This window comes from Lytechinus pictus, chromosome 8 (assembly GCF_037042905.1).
Source record: "Lytechinus pictus isolate F3 Inbred chromosome 8, Lp3.0, whole genome shotgun sequence".
NCBI lineage: Eukaryota > Metazoa > Echinodermata > Echinoidea > Temnopleuroida > Toxopneustidae > Lytechinus > Lytechinus pictus.
Window position 1 is genome coordinate 27,795,249 of NC_087252.1, and position 15,178 is coordinate 27,810,426.

Sequence of the window (15,178 nt, forward strand, 5' to 3'; positions counted from 1 at the left end):
AAACATATAAAGTTACAATAATATCATGATGCAAAATACATATAAATATTTAAACTTAGCTACTAAAATATGATAAAAAAATACTGTAGATAATTATATTATGACATTAAAAAAATGAAATTCAGTTCGAACTAGTTAAGTAATCACGGCAAGATAATCTGATAACACCACCCCAACCTTTCAAAATGATGCTTCATATGATAAGTATTAGAGGAGAATGAAACCCTTAGAACAAAATAGTCCGTGTGAAATCAGAAAAATCAAAGAAACAGACCAACGAAAGCCCGAGAAAAATCGGACAAACAATGAGAAGGCCACGAGCACCCGACCAATGCGATCACCAACGCTACGGAGACCCCCACACCGGCAACGCAACAAATAAAAGTGCGCAAACCCTCGCCGATCTGCCTCCTCGACCCCTCCGCCTCGACACCAGCCTACCTATCCCAGAGATTTCACTCCCCTTTAACATTGGAAGAGCTTTTTATACATTCTCTTGAAGGAGTTAATTGAAGGTAGATTTTGAAGAAAATGTGGTAAATTATTCCAGATTTTTTATCCTGAAAATAAAAAAGACCTCTTAAAACATTCCAAATTCGGTTTGGGTGGTATGTAACATTGAGTGTATCACAATTTCTAGTTCTTACGTCATGCCTATCAACTACCAACTCAATATTATTACACAATCTGATAGGAGCCATTCCATGTATACACCTAAACATAATTTTGGCTAAAAATAATCACGTCTTTGCTCAATAGTAGGCCATTTGAGTTCCTTCATGAGATCTTCACCACGGCTGTTAACATAATCAAAATTACCTGTAACGTAGCGTGCTGCTCTTTTTTGTAATCGTGTTAAGTGATCTAGTTCCCTTTTACCAATATTAATTTCCCCAAACAGAAATGGCATAATCTAAAGTTGGCAAAACATTTGTCATATAAAGAGTGTTAAGGAGGGATTTATTCAAAAATTGTCTCAGTTTACCGAGTGAAAATATCTTGTAGGCTAATGTTTTGGATATTTGATTAACGTGCGAACTCCAATTCAAATTTTCATTAATTTCAACACCGAGGTATCTAATGGATTTCACCTGTTCCACCAAATTATTATCAATAAAAATATTAATCTTATCGCATGAATAAGACCTATTTCTCAACAGCATTACCTTTGTCTTACTGACGTTTATACTTAAGTGGTTTTTATCATACCATTTTTTAACATTGTCGATATTCTTTTGCATTTTTAAAGTAACTTCATTGACATCAGAACCATAATAATAAATTACCACGTCATCAGCAAAAATATTACATTCACCACTGTTGAGACAAGTAGAAATATCATTAATTATTAAGAGAAAAAGAGCCGGGCCAAGCCCACTCCCTTGCAGAATTCCGATATCTACATCTTTATATGATGACATTTCACCATGGCAACAGACCATTTGCTTTCTGTTACTTAAATAACATTCAAACCATTTCAATGAAGTACGAGTAATGCCGTATTTTTCTAATTTTAATAGTAATAGCTTGTGATCGATTGAATCGAAGCACTTAGAAATGTCAAGGAAGCATGCCCCGACAACTTCATGTTCATTGAATGCCCCATACCAATCGTCAATAACTCTATGTAAGGAGATGACAGTTGAGTGGTTAGGAATGAAAGCAAACTGATCAATATTGATAAGATCAAACTTTTGTAAATAAATGAGAAGTAGTTTTTTCAATTAATTTGGAAATATGACAAACGACTGAAATTGGTCTATAGTTTGACTGATTTTGATCCTTTACCCTTATATATAGGTGTTGTTCTTGACTTTTTCCAGTCGTCCGGGATTATACATGACAATAAACTTAAATTGAAAATTTGACTTAGTGAATTATAAATAAGAGGTGCAGCTAAACGTAGAAGTTTAGAATCAAAATTCATAACATCTACGTTACTTGTGGATGACAGACTCAGGAGCAGTTTTAACACTTCATCAGGTTTAGCATGCTCAAAATCAAATTCATATATACACTGTGGTTGGTTCCAGTTAATATCCTTTTCTTTGTAATTAAATTTTTTGCCTACATTAATAAAATAATCATTCATTGTGTTACAGTCTAATTCAGCTGGAACATCATTTTTGTTTTTTGTATTTCCAGTCATCAAAGTAAGTTCATTCCATAATTTCTTTGGATCATGTTTATATTTAGTGGAAATCTCGGAAAAGTATTGACGTTTAGATTTTCTTATTAATTTAGTAATTTGATTTCTCACAATACGATATTCTTTAACATGATGAAGATTATCTACCGCTTTGGATTTACAATATTTTCTTTTCAAGAAATCACGCCGGTACATAAGATCAATAATTTCACCAGTTATCCACGGAGAGTAACGTTCTTTAACTCTGATAACTTTAAGGGGAGCATGTTTATGACATATATCAAGGAAAATATTTTTCCAACTCTTCCATACGGTATTTATGTCATCGTTGCACGAAAAATTATCATTGCATATTGAACTTTTGGATAAATCATCAAGAAATAACTTTTGGTCAAATTTTTTATAATTCCTGAAACGCACTGTTTTATGGCTAGTAGACTCATTTCTAAAATTAAGACATGTATAAGTCAAGTAGTGGTCGCTGAGAGAAATCGGTACAACATTTGTTATTAAATGATCATAAAAATTAGTTGAAAAAATATGGTCAATACATTTGGATGTTGTCAGAGTTACCCTTGTGGGTTTATTTACCAGTTGAGTTAGAAGAAAAAGGTTCTCCATGTCATCAATATTTTTTTTCCAACTACATTTGGTATAAAAATAATCAATATTAATATCACCAAGTATACACAATTTCTTATTGTCAATTGATGCCAATTCTAAGACATTTAATAAATGATCAAAGAATTCGGACTGAGAATTTGGAGGTCTATATAAGCAGCTTATAATCAAACTTTCGTGTTTTAATTTTAATTCTATCCATAATGCTTCTAAGGAATCATGCTCTAAATCATGCCGTCGACAGAAAGATAAAGTACTACGAATATACATACATACTCCACCTCCACGTTTACTACTTCTATCTAATCTTAATAAACTGTAATTATCGATATAAATCATACCATCTTTTATTGCATTGCTCAACCACGTTTCGGATATACATAAGATATCAAGTTCTAGTTTTTTTAATAGAAAGCTAATTTCATCAAGTTTACCAAAAATACTTCGAACATTCATATGGGCAATTTTAAGACTATTATATTTCCGAAGAATATCAGCATGAATTTCATAAGCACAGTTACTTGATTGATAACTATCAGTTGAAAAACTTGGCTATTTTTCATTATATTTGGGAAAACGCCTAGGGTGGTATTTTGAAAATTGTCTTAACTTTTATTGTAACTTTTTTTATAAGTCAGCAAGATAACAGCTCGCTAAAATTCCCTTAAATTGGTATTCTGAAAATTGTCTTATCTCTGTAAGGACGTCCCCTATTTTATTTCTGACATGCCCAATTTTTTTTATCATCATCCAATTATTAAGCTTGTTATAAGCTTGGGTCAACCAATCAACGAACGTAGAGGGCAGCAACACACAAGTGTGTTGCTATTAGGAAGGTCCACTCGATACGCGCATACAAATGAAGTGCGCGAACAATTTGGTAGTCATGCCAACGAAAACATGATCCGTTACAATACACTCACGGAGTGACAGCAAAATAGAGGTAAAGTAATATATTATGACAAAAGTAGATTAAAACAATAAAAACAAAAAATATACAAAGCATTGAATAATAATGTATCACATTTCAAAAATAATATATCACAAAATTATTGTCAAAATTTTTTGTACATCTTCCGTAAAACAGGATTAAATTCTGTCATAAATAATCCAGTCTGCTAATCTCACCCGGATTTTGTCAAGCTCATTTTGTGACCACCGAAATCCTCTCAGAGCACTTTTTTTAGTAGATTGTAGAGTTGATTTATTTTTATTTCCTCTTTATCATTATTTTTGCTTAAATTGTTTTTACATCAAATATCATGCTTAAAAATGAGAAATACTTTTTTCTGTATTTTTCATAAAATATTACATGGTGGTGACAACGGTTTTAAGACTTTGCATATCAATATGATATCAAGTATACGTGAGGTAGATACGTCTTCATCTAAATTTCGCTGCACCATAATGCGCCTACACAATCAAGCACCGCCTCCTGAGTATACAAGTGCCATCGCTGGCATTGACCGCGCCGGCGCCCCGGGCCGGTCGATGCTGCATGAGGTAGGGTACGATTGGCTGCATGCATATGCTAACACAAATTTTTGTAAAATTATGGTATGAAAATAGTAAATGTGACATAGACCTTCGCCCCTTGATAGTTCTCAAGTCAAGACCCGTCGGAATATACATAGCTCGATACTGAACCAGATAATTTCTGTCTAATATTAGGTCTAACGTTAGACTAGGGCTTGACTTTGGCTTTTTGCTAGTTTAGTGGCCGTATTCGATCCTGCCTGATGGATTGCAAAATGTGGGCTGGATTTGTTGATATAGCATGATCATTTTAGATTTTCAGACTACAATCTACACAGTAAGTGAAAATTAAAATTCTAACCTTGAATATTTATCGTTCCTCATCCGCCATATAGTGCCACGTCAATGACAGTTTAAGTCTATATCCTTCAAGTCCATATCTAGCTAATTCGAGTCGCGTCGAGATTATCCTGCCAGTGCAGTGCGACCAGCATATCGTTCGCGCAGCGCAGTACGCGCACCGAGGTACAAGTGACTGGGGAAGTTTCGGCGCGGCCGGACCAGAACATCACGGTCTTGGCTCTGGCGTTAGCTTGTGTAGATTTGGTAGGGGCAGCGAAATTAAGCAGAAGAACGGTAAAACAAATGTCATCAGTCTATGTATATTTTATTGCTATGTAAACTACAAGAATCATTATTAACTTTTGTGCTCTGGCCTGGGAGAAGATGGTCACAAAATCTGAGCGAAGTGGACCTTCCTAAAAGCAACACTGCCGTATGTTGCTGCCCTCTACGTTCGTTGCAACCAATATATAAAAGCATCTCTTCTGAAAAACAATGAAGCGCATTGTTGATTTGAGGCGTAATTTCCTTGCGCCCCCGACGATTATGCTTGTGCACTTCTTTGCTTAAAATACAAGTGGCTCTTCTTGAAGCCATATTTTCTCTGAAAATATTCATCGTCTTGAACACCAATTTTCAATGGCTGAAAAGTCTTCCAATCCGTCAGTATAATATCTATGGAATGCAGTGGCGTACCGTGGGTCACGGCATTGGGGGGGCACCAGCAAAAATGTCGAGTCACTTAGGGAGCGCGCGAAGCGCGCTCAGTTGTCAGGTATACTGACCTAATAGAAATATTTTAAGGACATGCAGTGCCATTAAACGGATATGTATCTCACTGATTAAATAGTGCGAGCGCGAAGCGCGAGCGGAAAATTTTTGATATTCAGAGCTAAAAAGGGACATTATAAGCAATCTTTTTAAAATCATGATACATAACTGTCTCGCTAAACAAACAATGCGAGCGCGAAGCGCGAGCAAATTTTTTTGTATATATTGACCCTAAACAGGGAAATTTTAAGGACTATATTTTAGAATCCATTAAGAGTGGAGCGTTGTGGCCCAGTGGATTAGTCTTCTGACTTTGAAACAGAGGGTCGTGGGTTCGAATCCCAGCCATGGCATAATTTCCTTCAGCGCCTAGGCAGCTCAGCTAAAGCCGGGGTAATAATAATAGCAGGGCCCGCTGGTAGAACAGTTTTCGAAACTGAAGTGGCTACCCTGGGTAAATATACCTATATTATTATTATTATTATTATAGTATAAATATCTCACCATAGTCATCTAATGCTAGTGCCATCCTTTGCTGATTTTGTTAGAATTACATCTAAACACAGATCATGAAGCACCTTTTGTAGTCATTGTAATTATGATTATCATACGCATCTTACTAATCATATACTGCAAGTGCGAAGCGCTAGCTGAAAATTTAGGAAATTCAGACCTGAAGAGATGCATTCTAAGGCTTGTTTGTAGGAATTCCCTAAGACCGTACGTATTTCACTAACCAAATAATGCGAGCGCAAAGCGCAAGCTGAAAATTGTGTATATATTGACCCCAAACATGGATATTTTAAGGACTATGTTTTTTAGGAATCCATTAAGAGTATAAATATCTCACCATAGTCATATAATGCGAGTGCCAAGCGCTTGCTGATTTTGTTAGAAATTAGAATTACATCTAAACACATGACGCACTTTTTGAAGTCATTGTAATCATGATTATCATACGCATCTCACTAATCAAATACTGCGAGCGCGAAGCGCGAGCTGAAAATTTAGGAAATTTAGACCTGAAGAGGGGCATTCTAAGGCTTGCTTGTAGGAATTCACTAAGACCCTACGTATTTCACTAATCAAATGATGCGAACGCGAAGCGCGAGCTAAAAAAATTTGATATTCAGATCAGAAAAATCGTCATTTTAAGGACTGATTTTAGGAGTTCATGAAGAGCAGAAATCTCACCAATTCACTAATGCAAACGTTAGCACGGACAGGAAATGTTTTATATTAAGACCTTACAATAGGGCAATCACTTTAAGTAGTCATGAAAAAGAAGAATATGTCACTACATAAAACAATAATAACTCGAATTGCGAGGAAAAATATATTTGTTGTATATTGATTTGAAAACGGGAGGTTTTAGTACAACAGGATTATATATCTCGTTAAACAGTCTATGCGAGCACCAGGAACAATGAAGACACAATGAAGCAAATAACGTTTCATAAAGTTATGAAAAAATGCTTCTTAATATGTAACATAACACTATTTAATATAACATTATAATGAACAATAATTCTTTCCCCACTACGTTTCTCTTCCTTTTTCCCTTTTTTCTCCTTTTCCCCGTATTTTTTTTTTGCCAGCCGATTGGGGGGGGGGGCACGTGCCCCCCATGCCCCCCTCCCCGTAGTTACGCCACTGATGGAATGTCTCCTTTTGTAAAACATGTTGTTCTTGCGGGATGCAGCAAGAAATAATTATTGCAGACGGACAAATATCGCATGCAACAATAAGTTACAATAGCCCCCTGCCTCTTTTTAGAATACCTTTTTTATCCTACATAGATTGAATCATGTATAGTGATTGGTTCAAATAGCATCATGTGATCAAATATATTCCAACTATGATGTTGCGTGACGTCAGACCTCGATATATTTTTTCGCTATACCAATATTCTGACGTCATTTTTTCAGAAAACTGGATATTTAGCTAAACTCTCGGGCGCACCGGCCAGTGAGCTCTCGCGCCGGGCGCGCGTTTCCGTTTTACACCCTGGCGAAGGCAATCTCCGCAAAAATAGCGACAAAGCGACTTGTGAAGAGTCTACACACGTCGCCGGTTCCTAGATCTCCCCACACCATTGCAGCTACACGGCCACGCAACAGTCATGAATTAAATCCCAATTCCGAACATGCTGTTGTATTCACAAGGAGGTGAAAAACCTAAAATTCGGGCAATAGCCAAAACTAATTTAGTAAGCAGTACAGCATGTAGAAGTCCAATTGTTTCCAATTATAATTGTTTCATAATGATTCTAAACGATGAATTAAAATACTGGTTAGTAGTAGCAGTAGTACTAGTAGTATCGGTGGTAGTAGGAGTAGTAGAACTAACAATTCATTGTTTAAAATCATTATGAAACAATTATAAGTGGAAACAACTTGGCTTCAATCTACATGCTGTAGATTTCCTGTAGATTCTTCTTCGTTTTGTATTATTGTTATTATTCTTGTCTTATCATTATTATTACTGCTTGCTAAATTAATTTTGGTTATTGCCCGAATTCTTGGGGTTTCAAATCCCCTCCTTGTGTATACAAACGCCACTGCAAAAGCATGTTTGGATTTAATTCATGACGGCTGCTCTCTGTACATGAAGTGCCGTGGCCGAGTAGTCACTGAACTCTGTGCTGGACGGAGTTCAGTGACTGTGTAGATTGCATGTAGTGGTGTGGGGAGAAACCAGCGACGTGTGTAGACTCTTCACTAGTCGGTTTTTAGCTATTTCTGCGGAGATTGCCTTCGCCAGGGTGTAAAACGGAAACGCGCTTCCCGGGCAAGTCCCGTGATGCGTCGGCGCAGGCACTAACCTGCTCGGAGAAAAGTTGGTAATTCAACGCAAGTAAACCGGACTTTGCAAGCTCAGCGCATAGATTTTGGTTACAAATTATTATAAGTAGGATATAAAACAAATATATCAGGCGTTTCATTCGAAAGCATAGTGGAAATTATTAATCCTCGGTTGACTGGCAAAGCTAGTATATTTCCCTCGGAGCTTCGCCCCTCGGGAAAATAGTAATTGCCAGACCAAACTCGGATAAATAATTCCACTATACTTTCTCAAAGCCTGATATATTTGTTTATTATATTTTGGATCAAAAATTTATCCTCCGGTCATTGGCTAAAAGAGCTTCACGTGATTATGTGTATTTTCAACTATTTTGGAATGTTGGCAGCTATGCATACTATTTGGGAAAATTACGTCATTTTTGTGACGTCATTTCCCCAAATAGTAAAACTATTTGGGGAAATGACGTCACGGCGCACGTACGTGCATAGCGCCAACTTAATGTGTTCCGCCATCTTGCTTGTTGGTTGCTGATAAAATGCGCATTTTCAGATTATTTTACGCTCAGTTATTACCCATGACTGAAACATTGACCAATCAAAAACTAAGATTCTATAAGAAATATGAATATTCATATACGAAAGTACAGTATAAACATAGATAATTCAGTTTTATGTGAAATTTAAACCCAATACTTCAAAATATGGTTAGTTTTATGTCTCTAAAATGACCCTTAAAACCAGAATTTTATTACTAAAAAATAAAGGTTTTCCCAAGTTGCCATGGTAACGCGGTCTGAGATATAAAAGCTTAGCAAACACTTCATTTCAGTGATCGAGGATGTATTTGTTTACGGTATACGTCTACATAAATTATAACATTTTTTTCCAGACCATGGATGAACTTTCAAAAAGAGACATTTTAGGCAAGTTTTTACGATATCCGGCAATTTTCTGACACAGGCACTTTGAAGAGGTAATTTTTACAGAATTAGAAGAAGACATCATGGATTTTTCTAATTATCACGACGGATATGCAACTTACTTGTAAACAAATCAAACAAAGTCTATGATACATTTTCGATAATGCAAAAAGAGACATTCAAGTCTCTGATTGAGAGCCGCAGATTGAACATTCGCACGGCGCAATGGTAGCGTTTTCGCCGAATTCGTCGGGGCGAAAACTCCAAGCGAGCCGTACCACTCACCAGTCCCGAACGCTGCGCTGTATGTTTGATGATTTATCTGGTGCCATTTCGTGCTTATAAATTTGTTTTTTCTACAATGCCACTATCTCATTAAAATTGTTTGTCATGATAACATTGGAAATATTATCGTTTAATGGCCCAAAGGATCGACTGTAATAAAAGATACTTTGAAATATTGTCAGAGAGTGATTAGTTAGGTGATGTTTATGGTCAGAATTTAGTCATGGCTTCGGGTGAACTTACGCGAACGCGGTCACTTGCTCACGGGGCGAGTCGGCCTGGCCCTTTGGTGGAAGGCCGTTAGGCAACGTGCAGTGCAGCTAGAGCAGAGTTGGGGAGTTATAACTTATAGGTATAAAAATACTTTGAAATAAGTAATCTGCAAATATTTTTGTCTTATCCCTTTGGATTACTTAGATAAGAAATTCAAATTCTCAAAGTTTAAATCAAATTTTAGACAGTGACAACAAAGAGTGGTGCTGTATGGGGGGGGGGGGGGGGGTCTTGCATGCCCCCAAATTAAATTCACAAACAAGAAAAAAAAAGGAAAAGGTAAGAGAATCTTGCGAAATTGTTCGATTGGATTTTTGTAACCAAAAGTCAAAATTATGCTTATGTCGCTTGCTTGCAACTATATATTTTATAAATTTTGCCTGATACTCCCTATCGTAGTACCCTCAATTATTTTCACTTGTTACGCCACTGACATGACTGATATAACATCTACTAGAGTTTATGATAACATTATTTGGTTGCGGGATCAAAGCATCAGCTATAGCTAAAAATTTATACTTTATGCCTGTTCAACTTCCAATACAGGTTTAGGCCTGTATTTATGAGATGTTAAGATCTATGGGTGCCTTTATTATTTTCATTTTCAATTAAAACAATGATTAATTATGTATTAATTTAGTATTAACCTCGATGATACATTTTATTGTGTTAAATCGTACAATTTCTGTTGTATTAAGCCCCTTATTAAGCCCTTTTAAAAACATGCTCAGTAGCAGACCCCCCCATATATAAAGACAATAGAAGTGTATATAGAATTAATTGACCACCCCTATTGAAGACAAAATGAAAAAAAATACTCAAAATAATCGACCGCCCCCCCCCCCCTTTGACGAGGCAGCTGTCGGTGGCCTGATGTCTTCATTGACTTCTTTTTGCTTGTAAAAATAATATTAAAGAAATAGGGGCTACTCTAAGTGTCCCCTATGAAAATTGATTTGGATCTGCAAGTGCATGAGGCTGCGCCCCCTCCAACGTCATAGCTACCCCATATCTTTAGGTTCAAGCTCTCATATTTTTCAGCTCCCTGATTTTTTGGAAGAAAAAAAAACGAGGCGAAAGAAAAGAGTGAAATAAATGAAATACGATTAATCAAAATTTGATTTGTTTGAAAGAATTATACTTATCAGAGAAACTAAATTAAATTCTACAACCATGAGCTGTAGAGCTGGATATGTTCAGTAGGTATTATGAAAGAAGTCTAATTCTGTTCTGTTTAGGGCACTGATTGAAAAAGCATCAAATAACAGCAATCTTGATAAATTCTGTTTTTTTTTCAAAATCAGAACCAATCAACCTTTTTCTGATTATTCTGTCACTTTCCATATTTTGGAGAAAAAAATAAAAGTGTTCATCGACGCCCTGTACTGCATGATGAAACTGTATCCCCACTCGGCCCTCGTAACCACCCCCCCCCCCTCTCTCTCTCCCTCCCCCCCCCCCCCCACCACAATGCCCCTTGCTCATTTCTCTTATCTCACCTTGACCTTAATTAATTAATCTTAACTATTTGGCGGTACAGTCAAACGTGACTGGTCGCCATCATAGTTTCATCCCCAACAAACAAGGAACAAACAATAACAATTCTGTTTTTCGACCCAACATCATTCCTTTCAATACACGTAAGGCTATACGTGGGCATGCACAAACAACGTGGGTTAACAAAAACTGACCCGCGTTTGGACTGAAATTGTGATTAAAATAAAAATGTTATAAATATGAAAAAAATATGTGTATAATGAAGGATATTTGATAAACGGAAAAACATCAATCGCTAATTCATAAAAATGCTGGAAAAGATTTGACAGAGGTTTTTAACAACGGTAATCAAGGGGAATTAGTGTATGGGTGAATGGCGTTCGAGTTTTAGCCGAGCGTTAGCCGGTGAGGGCGCGGGCCAAATCTGCCTGAATCTGGCAATATGGCGTCGTCCATTAAGCTGACGTTAGCCAGCGGCGACTGCACGTACGTGGGCGCCATAAGCCTGATGCGCGTGATATCAAAATCACCAACATTCAACGGGGTATACGAGAGCTCGAGTGCTTACCATGGGCGACTCTTGCGACGTCGCGGCTACGTTTTTCAATGACCGATCACCTGCAATAATCTAGCGCCAGCTTTCGATATAAAGACATTTGTAAACATACGAAGATGGCGGCCTCCGGTGCTCGGAGATTCGGTCAGTTTACTGACGAAGATTTGGATGATTTAATCACTTCAGAGGACAGTGAAAATACCAAGAAGCAGATCAAGTATGGACTATCAGTTTTCCGCGAACTTTGTTCGGAAGTTCAAGTGAATTTTGAGGATTTAAGCCTCGAAGCCCTCGATGGAGTTTTGTCCCAGTTCTACACCGATGCACGTAACAAGAAGGGAGATCTGTACACGAAGAAGTCAATGCAAGCAATTCGGTTTGCACTTCAACGTCACTTCATAAAAACTAGAGGAGTGGACATTGTAAAGGGTGAGCAGTTTTCGCGTTCTAATAAGACTTTTAAGGCTCTTCTTGTTAAACTGAAAACCAGTGGCAAGGCCAATGTAAAACATCCCCCTATCACTAATGATGATATGGCACGTATCAAAGCCAGTCTTGATTTAGGTACAGCTGAAGGTCTGCAAAGAAATGTGTTTTTAGACACAGTCATATACTTTCCAAACCGTGGTATGGAGAATGTAAGAGAGATGGAAGTAGATGATTTTGTTCTTCATGTGGATGGTGACACTGAATACTATACGCTTCGAGACATGCACACTAAAAACCATCAAAATGATGAACAGATGTCAAGGGGGACAAGTGTATGCTCTCAAGGGAAACCCTAGGTGCCCAGTTATGAACATGAAAAATTACTTATCCAAACTAAATCCTGTATGCAAATGGATGTGGCAGAGGCCAAAGCAGAGGGTTACTTAGTCTTAGGAAGATGAAGTATGGTATGCCAATTCACCTTTGGGAAAATGGACTCTCTCTAAGATGACTAGTGTCATCTGTGAAGCTGCTGGTTGTTCAAAGCATTACACTTATCATTCGTTGCGAGCAACAAGCATTACTTTGCTAGACCATGCAGGATATGCATCGAGAGATATCATGGCTGTGTCAGGCCACCGCTCGAAGACATCGATAAAGAACTATGCACGTACTAGTGAGCATACCAAGCATCATATGTCTGATACTCTATCCGCCATTTATCCTGATAAACCATCAACATCTGCAACATCAGATCAGACAGATGACAAAGAAAATGATGATGTAGATATTGTACTTGATCTAACTGACAGTCAGTTGCAGCGAATTCTGAATTACGAAGAGATTCATGATCAACAACACGTACCACCACAACCAGAACAAAAACCAGACCGGATTTTCAGAACAATGAACATGAGCCAGCAAAATCTTTAGTCCCAGCAGTACCATTTCCATGGCTGTGTTGTAAATTTTTACAACAATTAGCCAAAAACACACTAATAAAAGGATGTAAATAGTGTAAAAAATTTTAGACTACAGTTTATGCTTTGACTTTTTCAGACATTTTCATTGACTATTAAAACTTGGATTTCATTAAAATTTGATATTATTTAAGAAACGAGCACAAGACCATCAGAGTGACAAGAGAGGATAAAAAGTAAGCCATTATTCTGTTTTTTCCTTTTGTTTAAAATTTTTGATCCAAAATATAAAACAAATATACTCTGCCATAATTTCGAGTTTCTGGTTAAAACTATGGGCAAGAGGTGACTCCAGAACAGTACTATTCACTGAGGGGCGCAGCCCCGAAGTGAATGGTACTATTGGAGGCACCGGGGCATAGTTTTAACCAGAAACTCGAAATTATGGCAGAATATATTTGTATATTATCTCGATATGTTATCTTGCGCAATAGGATATTTATGCGCCGTTTTTTTACATTACGCATAATTATAGCTCTTACATCATACGCGCTCAGCGAAAGTTACAAGAAAATTTACAAGAAAAGATACAATAATTATAGGAATACGGATTTTATTGTAACTCTATAGATACAAGAATATTTCTCTAAAGACAATTTTCAAAATACGGCCCCTGGTATTGACGACAGATTGTGTAAATAAGTGAAAGGTTCAATAATACAATAATCTTTTTCGCTATAAACATTGTCTAATTGTCTAAACCGTCAATGGCGCACCTCCCGCCAAGCAATAGATGCCTTAGATGTATGTTGAAGTATCTTATTTCATATCCAAATAGGCAATCGAATACCACCATCCATGAATATGCTGTAATACATTTTTTTACAAGCCTAATAGAAAATGCGACCAGAAAGCATAAAATTTTAAGCACTTTGTGGTTTCAATTTAGTTTAACTTCTCATCATATATGTCAGAGAAGTAGGCCCTACTAAAATGATGTATGAGCTGTAATTACTATACCAGTGGCGGGTCCAGCTTTCGCCAACAGGGGGAATATTTTCGTCTTTATGTTTCCCGATTGAACATTCTAAGAACTTTTTACAACCGTGAACATCATGGGTATACGTAGGCTACATGTAAACAATAATGATACGAGCGCGAAGCACGAGCCGAAAACGTTTTGCATTCTGTCTTAAAGTTTGGACATCCTATCTCTTTCTGTAATCATTTAACACTTTTTAATATTCCGACCCAAAACTAGGCACATTTTGTGACCATGAACAGGATGAGTATCTATCCAAACAACTGATGCGAGCGCGATTTAAAAAAAATGATTTCAAAATTTGACATTCGAGTAAGGATATTTGGTAATCGTGAATAGGATATGTATTTAACAAAACATTTTATGCGAACGCATAGCGTGAGCTGAAAATTGTTCACTTCACCTTTCGACCAAAAGTTGGCCATTCAAAGCACTTTATCTAACCATAAACCATAAACAGGATCGTCACTTTACTAAACAATTGATGCGAGCGCGAAGAGTGGGAAGAACGTTTTTTGATATTCTGACCTAGAATTTGGACTTTCTATTATCTATTTTGGTAATCATGAACAGGACGGGAATCTAACTATAAGCATTTTATGCGAGCTATTATGAGTTTGGTTTAACATGAATCCGGCTACCCAGGACAAACATCAAATTGGCGCTCCAAAGGTCAAACATAAATTTGACGCCCCTCCCTAGGTTGAATATAAATTTGGCGCCCCAGGACAAATATCAAATTAACACCCTATGTCGAAAAGAAATTCGGAGCCCCCCCCCCCCCTATGTCAATTTTGCGCCCCCTACCCTAAGTTGAGCATCAATTCGGCGCTCATAGGTAGAACATCAATTCGGCATGTTCGGCGCCCTATGTCGAAATTCAATTCGTCGCCCCCTATGTCGAACATCATTTCGGCGCCCCTAGGTTGAAGATCAATTCGGCGCCCCTACATGTATGTCAATCTTCAATTCGGCGCCCCCCCCCCCCCCCTATGTCGAACATCAATTCGGCGCCCATAAGAAAATCAATTAGGCGCCCTTAGGAAGATCAATTCGGCGCCCCTATATAAAACATCAATTCGGCGCCCCTATA